Genomic DNA, 10,370 nt, shown 5'->3' with positions numbered 1-10,370 from the left:
GCAAAATCGCGAGATATAGCCAGTCGATTATAGGTTTTTAAATTATTATTTATTGTAATATATGTAGATCAAATATGTATCTAATATATAACCATGTAAATACGGTCGATCCGTTGAGATAAATAAGTTCTAAAAATAGTTTGACAAAATATGCAGATGATTTTATAAGGTAATTTAAGTACAGAACCATATTAATAATATTAAAAACTCTCCTATGAATCACGACAAGACTCGAGTGATGGATATGTCAGCCACTTTCACCTTTCAATAGATGTCGTGACTCAGACTAACCGCACTATTATTTTTCCTGTTCATTGACAGTATAAAAATAAACGTGACCGTCTATATTTATCTTTAATTAGTAATAACTTTGTAATAAAAAAACCTAATATAAAACATATCAAGAATAACGTATAAATTAATGAATAATTTAATTTACAATCCGCAATTCGCAGTCTAATTAAATTATAATTGTAGATTTGAAACAAAGTGGTTTTTGATATTTGAATAGATAATTATTCGGAGCTTTTGTAGTAATCAAACACATTTAGGGATAATAAAAAAAAAATCTTGAATATGAAATAGCACATCTGTGCGATACATCATGATGGCCGTATAAATCATTCAATGAATCTTGTTTTTTGCGATGTTAAACTATGTCAATAAACTGTAAGTTGCATTAATACATCAATAAAGTGTTATGGTATGCAAATATAATTATTCTGTTTCCGTTTCTATTGTAGATATTTGGCTATTATTTCTTATTCAAGCTGCAGATGATTCATTATAAAAGCTTAGATATATACTTATTATATTAAGATATGAAATAGCACGAATTAATTATGACAATTTAAGGAAAGTATATTTTGACAAAAATGACATCATGTCATACACGTTAACAATATCAGTATAACATGATTGTTAACTAAAAAGCTAATAGCGTATTGCTTTCTTATTACGTATGTTGTGACGATGAAATCGTGTCGTATCGTATTATGCTAAAATTACAATAGCGCTTGAAGAACACTATAGCAAAAACTTTTTTGACACACGACACTAGATTTATTATAATAAATAATATATTAAAAATTATAATGGAAATTTAAAAATAATACTGAGTATCCTTTTGGCTTTATTTGTAGCTCTGACATATAAATATAAGAGCTACAATATATCAAAGCCTTTATCCTTTTTTAGTATCTAACAGCGGAATAGATCTGATTGACTCAAGACTATGAGATTTTATTTGCTAAACATTATATAATTTTATTATTTAAATGCAGTTATTATATTAGTAGTTATAATGACATTGTAAATAATAACATAATATAAGGTCTGGAATAAAAAAAATATAACATTATAAAACATAACAACAAACCAGGACAATGACCTAAGCTCGTCGTCGGTCAAGATCGGAATTCGGTTTAATTTTCATATTGTAGTTTATGTTGGTTGTATGTGCTAGAGAAACGTAAATATAAATAACATACATACACACAAATTTGTTTTATCAAAAATATTAAATACTAGTTTTTAGTCGCAACTTTGTTCACAAGACCTAAAGTAGCATAAAAGTAGCATATGTCTTTTTCCGTTTCGAATAGTAGTTGAGCTATGTTGTATCCACAGGTAAGAAATAATTTAAAAAAGAAAGTCGCTTTTATATTTATATTATTGTAAGGATTACTCTTACAATACAATTAGCATTGTGTTTTGATCTTAAGAAAATATTGGGTGCAATGATATAGGAATCATACAATGAATTTAATTACTTACCTTTCACAATAAAATTACTTATATTAAAAAACTTAAACGATATTACGATTTTAATACTTAGTAATTTGTAAAATTTAATAAGCAAAGTTTAATAATAGAAAAAAAATTAAGAATAAGGAAACTATGATTTCACAGGAAAATGCATTGAACCAATCCAAGCTACTTATAAACATATAATGATTGGTTTAACTGGATAATAAAAAATAAATATACTCGCGGTACCCGTAGTAAATGTTAATGATCGATGATCTTGATTGAATCAGTGTCAACAACTTTGATACTTTGATCACACCCAGTGAGCTTCATCATGTTTTTTTCTTACTTATATTAAATATTATCCATTTAAATGTATGATAAGTTAGTATTATTTTATCTAATTGGACCGTGTTATGATGTAATAAACAAGGTGAAATATCTACATCATAAAGAACTTCATGGACGTTCAATTTATCCAAAACAAGTGAACGGGAGAAAATCATAAACAACCGATTGTTAACGTAATATAATTTTCTAGAGTTAAATCATTTTCGTAAAGTTTTTATTTGTACAATTTAAATATTTATTATTTACTAGCTTTTTCCCGTGGCTCCGCCTATGTAAACCAGTGCATAAAGTATGTGCTAAGTTAGGATATAACCTACCCGTGTACCAAATTTCATTCATATCCGTTTAGTCCAATAGTTTTTGTGTGAAGGAGCTAAAGTTAAAGAACTAATATCCATCCATCTATCCACAGATATAAACTTTCGCATTAATATAAAAATATTAAATTAAATATTATATTAATAGGACTGTCATGGAAAATGAGATAGTATATGATTATATGTATATAGTATAGTATATGTGATAATGTAATATTAAAAAAAATATTTGTATCTTAAAATTTCTTTACTTACTTTTTACTATATATTATAGTTATATCATATATTTTATATCATATAAGCTATGAAAATATATAAGCAAAATGTCAAATTATTTAACCTGTTTGCCTTTTGACGGAATTCATAGTCTGGAATGTTTACTACGAGTATATGTAACAGGTACCTAAATCAATATTGTTTATTGTTTGAGTATCTTGTCGACTTGGAATCTATACTGAAAAGAGATCGTAACAAGGAAAAATAAATAATGAAAGGTATCCAAGTTTTTGTTAAAATTATTACATAATACTTTTTTTTTATTTTTTTTTATTCGTTTATTTACATTTTCATGAAGTTCTATTTAAACTGACTATAAAATCTCATAAAACTGCATTTTAACCGAATGGACTTTTGTAATTTTAAACTTATACTGAATGATAATTTTGTTGTGTTTATATTAAATAGAATTATTATTGGATATTTTATGTATAGTTTTTATTTTTACTATTCGGAGTTTCAGTTCACTCCACATTGTGCACAATTCTGTGGTCATAAAAATTATTTTATAATGATAATCCTTGACGCAATTGAAGAATTGTTTTCCTTATTTATAAAATACGACCATGAGAGGTAATAATTTAAAACAGACCCTCAATCAGTGGCATTACTTTTGTACTGTTAGTTACTCTGGTATTGGAAGTGCAAAGAAGAATGCAAATAAAATAAAAAAATATTTTCATAAATCTATTAGACAATACGAAAAAAAAGATAGTGCATCAGACATTAGGTTTATTTAATATTTTGTAAAATTAAAAAAAAACTGTATAAATAACATTTTTAATTTGAATTTAAAATTATTTAAAAAGTACCTCCTTTTATTTGAAGTCGGTTGAAAAGTATAAAAAATATGTGACCTTACTCTTGACTGCAAGTTATAAATATGACTGTTAATATTCGTGACAATCCGTCGCACTTAGTTAAGCGGAAGTATAGGAATACATCAGAACATAGCTCAGTCGTAAAGAAGACGGATACTTATCTTTCCGTTAGTATTATTATATCTTTTGATTATTTAAATTGCTCGTTTGAATATGAATATCAATATTTACCTTCAATTAACAATTTCAATATTGCTTTGTTGCGTATTGTTTATACTACAATCAAGTATTTAGTATCTGGGATGTGAAAATATTCAGGAAGAGTTGGTGATTCGCGTTTTTCTTTGTTGTCTAAAATTTATTTATTAAAATGTAAACTATAGACATAAATATTAAATACTGTTCGTCAATAAATTCGTAACTCGATAACTAATTAGTTAATTTTCTTTTTTCAAATGTTTAAATGGTTCTGGTCTTAACCAAATTATTATTATTCTTTTTTTCATTTCCCCATAAGCTAAGGCTAGAAGGCTAAGGGAAGAAAAAAAAGAGAATGTGGACAGGACAACGCTTTTCGAGTTAAATAGTAGATAGTAATATGTATTATTATGACAAGATAATGCTTGTAAATTTGTTTTCAATAATCTCATTTTTTATTTTTAAGATTTTGCTAAATTGTGCACTAATCTACGCACAATCTAAACACTAAAATGTAACATCTGACTTATTCTACAAAATAAAATAAATTAGAATCTTTCTTACAAAATTGAATAGGGTACAGGTATAACTTTAATCATATTTGAAAAAAAATGTTTTAGAAGAATAAGCAAGAGCTTATCCTCTGGAAAGAATACAATCAAAAAGACATTTAGGTAGACAATTTTCAAGTAAATTGCCCATTTATAGCTAATAGTTTTTTTGCATAGTTGACTCTAATATTTATCTAAAAAAAAATGATCCTTTTTTATCCTTTTATGCCATTATTGATAATTATTGTTTTATAGTTTTATCGTTCCTTTTATTCATTTTTTGCCTTAACAAGTTAACAATAATTAAAAATTAATAAAAAAGTGTTAACAGTTATAGTCGTTGTCAATACATGTATGTCTTTATGTAATTATGTACATTATTATTATTATTCACAATCAAAGTCTGTCTCTGTCAACATCCACGTAGATCTATAGCCTTCATACTAATAGGTGTTCAAACAATATTCATTCTGAAATGTGAGTAAACTCTGCCTACCTCGAGGTTACAAATATTATGGAATTTTACCAAACATCATTTACATGTCTCCACATACATTGAATATTGTCAGTGAACCACATTATAAAGAAGAGATGTATACATTATTAGTAAAGGTATTATTTTTTCACGTCTACCATCTAAGTAACAAAATTAAAATATGGTTTACTATTAGAGACAGGTTGGTCTATCGTTACTTATATAAGAATATGTGCTTTACAATGTGAATGTATTCATATCACAGTATAGTATGTATATGAAATGACGCATGAAATATGCGAATGACGTTACTGATAACCAGTAGCAATAATTTTACGATCAACGTCACTTTCGGTATAGGGGAAGGTGTGAAGAGCAACTGCTATTTATCTAAATTTATAATGGCTTTAGAAAATGGCATACATTGTATAAATATGCGTTTTTGTAATATACAAAAAGTTACTAGGAGAGCTGGTTACCCATTATGGAGAAACTATTAAGTATTCTACGATTGAGATGTAACCAAATAAAAATAAAACATTACAAACAATACAAATTTGTATACGAAAATAACATCAATTCCATTTCGCTTTCTTTCAAATTGCTACAGTACATTTTTTTAAGCTCCAAGATTATGTTAGATCATAATAAAATATTAGATTAATGTTTAAAATTGTATTAACCTGAAACCAGTTCTAATGACCGGTACAAATGGGCATTACGAATTTAAACCTTTCTCAAACGTTGTGTCTATTATTAGATTGAGAGTTATAGCAATTGTAATCTCAAATAATAAATGATGGTCAAGTTTATGTGACATTTGTAAATACCACATCGGTATTCTATAATTTATCTTGACTTCGTTTCCGAGATTTATCTATGACCATGTAGTAGCCTCGCTACGCTGCAACCCTTCGCACAAGCATTCAGAGGGTAGGAATAAAAACATAATAATGACATTGCTGTCACTCTCCTATGCCGACACATTCCGACCCAGCCTCATTCTTGTCCGTGCGCTCGCGCCGACTGCACAAGCTTATAAATATATAAACTAAAAAAAAAAAAAAAAAAATTACTAAAAAAAAAAAAATGCCTAAACGCAAACGCGAAGAATCGAAAGAGGAACGTTGGTCAAGAAAAATGAAGAAATATGAAGCGAAGCTTCTTAAAACACAGTGTCGTAATACTAAGCGTATTGTTTACTCCAGCGATGAAGATGATGTACATATCGAAGGTGATTATTATCACAAATTTATTTCTCGTTGAATTCTTCGAGATATAATTTTTTTAATCCCGTTGTATTCTTCGGGATCAATTATGATCGTTGGCATATTTTGCACGATCGAACTTACCCACATATTGTTTTATTTTATTTTTTCCTTGACTAAAAATTCGTTATTGAGTTTATTATAAATAAATTATTACAATGAATATTACTTAATATCATTGTTAGTGAAGGAGACGTGTTTGTTATTTAAATTAAAAGAAATCCTAGTGAATTTGAGGATTAATACGTAACATTCGTTTCCAGAACATCCGGTACCTGGAGAAACTGAATTGTTTAATGTGGGTAATATTTCAAGCGAACAGCAAGAAATTTTCTCGGATCTTGACTCGTACCAAGACCTTCCTCCTAAGGAAGTAAACTGTAACTGAGAATAATGAGGAAGTCGCAGAATGCATTGACTCGGAATTATTACAAGCCTTAGAAAAATGAATCGGAAATTACTGAATATGGTGATGAAATATATAAAGATATAGCAACAAGGTTCCCAAAAATTTTAATAGAGGGCTTAAGAAAGGAAAATAGAGAAGAACTTATAAAGAAATATCTGTTTCCTAAAAATTTGCCGTTCTTAAAGGCACCCACTCTAAACCCAGAGGTCCATGCTATGCTTCCTGAGCCTTGCCGTCTCCGCGATAAACGTTTGATTTGTAAACAAGATCAGCTCGGACGTGCACTATCAGCCCTTGACGGCTCTTTTAAAGAAAGACCCTGTTATATCCGAAGTTATTCGCATATTGAGCGATACGGGAAAACTTATCGCAGACTCCCACTACGCAGAAACAGACACCCGTCGGTCAGTCATCATTCCATTAGTAGACAAATCTTTGGCCGATACTTTTAAAAACCGGAAGAGAGATACTTTCTTATTCGGAGAGAGTTTATCTGAAAAGGAATCTCGATTAAGAAGACTTTTTTTCAAGCTACAGCCTCTTCTTCCAGCTCTGGTTTAAACTTCAGGGGCCCATCGGCTCGACCACGTCATGCGCCAGTCAAACCAACTCGCAACAACGAGCCGGTGGGCACAAAACTTCATATGCGAATCGGCGACGTGTAGTTACCGGCGCCACACAGTCGCCGTCCGCAACCACCGCCGCCGCCGCCAGCGCGGCGCCAACCAGTCTACAAGCCGCGACCAGCAGCCGATCGGTCGCGGAATTAAATACAGAATCTCAGGTATATGCAGGTCGCTTGAAATATTTTTTACACGCTTGGCGTTCAATTACAAGCGATAACTTTATTTTAAATTCTATTCAAGGATATTCAATTCCATTTATTACTATACCAGAACAGAGTCCAAGTGAATATCCAAAACGTATTTTTTGTTCTAATGAACGAATTGCAAAAAAACAAATTCAACATTTGATAAAATTAGGGTACAAAAATGCAATCCTGTTAAGGGACAATATTTATCTGACATATTTTTAGTCCAAAGAGTGACGGTAGCATGAGGTTTATATTGAACCTTAAAAAATTAAATAAATATGTTCGTGTCGAACATTTTAAGATGGAAGATATTAGGACGGCGACAAAACTAATAACTGAAGGGTCTATTATTGATTTGCAGGATGCTTATTTTTTATCCCAATCCATGCTAGCCATAAAAAATATTTACGATTTTATTTTGAAGGAATACGAATTCACTGCACTCCCGTTTGGATTATGTTCTGCGCCTTACATATTTACAAAAATTTTACAGCCCGTTATGACTCACTTAAGAGCTCGTGGTTTTAAATCAGTACGCTATTTGGATGATATACTTTTACTAGAGACTCGGATTTGTTTGAATAATATAAGTAATACTAAAGAATGCCTTACAAGCTTAGGTTTTGTAATAAATTATAAAAAGGTAGTTTGAAAACAAGTACTTCGTGTACTTTCCTAGGATTTGTTCTCGATTCCAAGTCGATGACTTTGCAATTACCCGATCGAAAAAGAAATAGTATACTCAAAAATTTAGAGATGTTACTCACTACTAAATCTATACGCATTCGAGAATTTGCGCGAGTTCTCGGTTCCCTTACTGTGAATGTCCTGCCATTTCCTATGGATGGCTACATACGAAGTCACTAGAAAGAGCTAAATATATGGCACTTCAGCGTAATGCAGATAATTACAATGCTTTTATGGCTATTCCAAATAAATTGCACGATGATTTGATATGGTGGAAAAATCATATTCTAATAGCTAGTAATCGTATTAGACAACATAAATATGAAATGGAACTATTTATTTCATTGACAGGATGGGGTGCCGCCTGTCACAATGAGAAGGCTGGTGGTTTGTGGTCTCGCATTGAGCGTACTAACCACATAAATTATTTAGAATTACTAGCCGTTTATCTCGGACTGAAATCATTAACACAAAAAAAGATTGTGATATTATTTTGCGTGTCGACAATACAACAGCGATCTCGTACATTAATAGGATGACAATACCCGCATTTAAATCATATTGCAAATATAATATGGAAATGGTGCGAGGAAAGGAGAATATTCATTTTTGCTTCATATATTAAATCTACATTAAATACTGAAGCCGATAGAGAATCGAGGAACCTAAATATTGATACTGAATGGGAATTAGCGTCGTATGCATTTTCAGAAATAGTATATACATTTGGTAAACCAGATATAGACCTTTTTGCATCTCGTGTTAATACTAAATGCCCTAAGTACATATCGTGGAAAAGAGATCCCGATGCTTATAATATTGACGCTTTTACTTTGGACTGGTCTACTTATTTCTTCTATGCATTTCCTCCTTTCGCTATAATATTAAAGGTACTAAACAAAATTATACATGATAGAGCTACAGGCATAGTGGTTGTACCACAATGGCCATCACAGCCTTGGTACCCCCTTTTTAAATCATTATCTGTAACGAAATCTGTAACTTTTAGACCTAATAAATATCTCCTTATCTCTACTTTCAGTTCAGTTCACCCGCTACATGGTCAACTTTTCTTGGTAGCGAGCGTGTTATCCGGGAAGGATTTTCCAAGCAGGGAGTACCAAAAGCAGCTGTAGATGTTATGATCTCTTCCTTGTCTCGGAATACTATATCGCAGTATAATTCCAGTCTAAGAAAATGGTGGGAATATTGTAATCAGAATCATTGTGATTTTTATGAAGTTAATCTCAGTTCCCTGCTAATTTTTTTGACAGAATGTTTCCAATCAGGGTCATTCTACGGAACCTTAAATAATCATAGATCTGCTATTTCCTTAATTTCTAGTAATAATATTGGTCATAATGAAAAGATAAAACGTTTTTTCAAGGGTATTTTCAAATTGAAACCCGTTTTCCCCCGTTATATTGTTACGTGGGATACTAACATTGTACTTAATCATTTGGCCAATCTCTCAAACGATTCGATTAATTTAGAAATGTTAAGCAAAAAACTAGTGATGCTGTTAGCTTTGGCAACTGGGCAAAGAACGCAAACATTGTCATTGATAAAAATTTCAAACATTACTTATTACAATGACCGCATAGTTATAGCTATATCAGATTTAATTAAAACTTCAGGTATTGGTCGTCGCCAACCGGTATTGAATCTACCGTTTTTTAATTCTAGACCTAGTATTTGCCCAGCTGCCACACTTAAGTTTTATGTAGCATCAACTTTTTTGTAAGACCTAATGATGTGGACCATTTAATTTTAACTAGTAGGAAACCATATAAAGCCGTCTCATCTCAGACGTTAGGGCGTTGGATAAAACTAACTCTTCAAGAGAGTGGCATTGATACTTCCATATTTGGTGCCCAAAAGGCACGCTTCTACCTCTGCCGCTTCACGTGCAGGCCTAAGTGTCGATGTCATTCGTAAGGTTGCTGGTTGGTCTGACCAATCAGCAGTATTTGCCAATTTCTATAATAGGCCAATTATTGATACCACTTCTAACTTATTGATTAATTAGATAATAATAACCATATTTTCAGTTTATTTAGGATATAATAAAGAAATGTACACACTGATTAAATTTTGTTTTTTACTTTTTATTTATTTTTAATTTATTTAATTCTTTTGCAACATTGATAAAAACCTCTGAACATCTACATGGTCATAGATAAATCTCGGAAACGAAGTCAAGATAATTAAATGATCAAACGAACTTACCTAAAGTGAAGTTCGATCAAAATTATCTTGACTTCGTTGAAGAGATTTAAGGTCCCTCCCACCTCTGCTTATAAAACCCAAATTAATATCAATGTTGCTAGCAGTTACTACCTTATGCTCTAAATAGAATGAGGCTGGGTCGGAATGTGTCGGCATAGGAGAGTGACAGCAATGTCATTATTATGTTTTTATTCCTACCCTCTGAATGCTTGTGCGAAGGGTTGC

General features: G+C 30.9%; 1 pseudogene; it reads left to right on the top strand.

Annotated features, from left to right (window-relative positions):
• Positions 1-6,398: 6,398 nt before the first annotated feature.
• Positions 6,399-9,069, top strand: LOC128200310 (uncharacterized; annotated as a pseudogene).
• Positions 9,070-10,370: the final 1,301 nt, after the last annotated feature.

The sequence above is a fragment of the Galleria mellonella genome, unplaced genomic scaffold (genome assembly GCF_026898425.1).
Source record: "Galleria mellonella isolate WM207_F2 unplaced genomic scaffold, CSIRO_AGI_GalMel_v1 utg173, whole genome shotgun sequence".
NCBI classification, from domain to species: domain Eukaryota; kingdom Metazoa; phylum Arthropoda; class Insecta; order Lepidoptera; family Pyralidae; genus Galleria; species Galleria mellonella.
The sequence above is the reverse complement of the archived record's forward strand: the minus strand, read 5'-3'. Positions and strand labels throughout refer to the sequence as shown.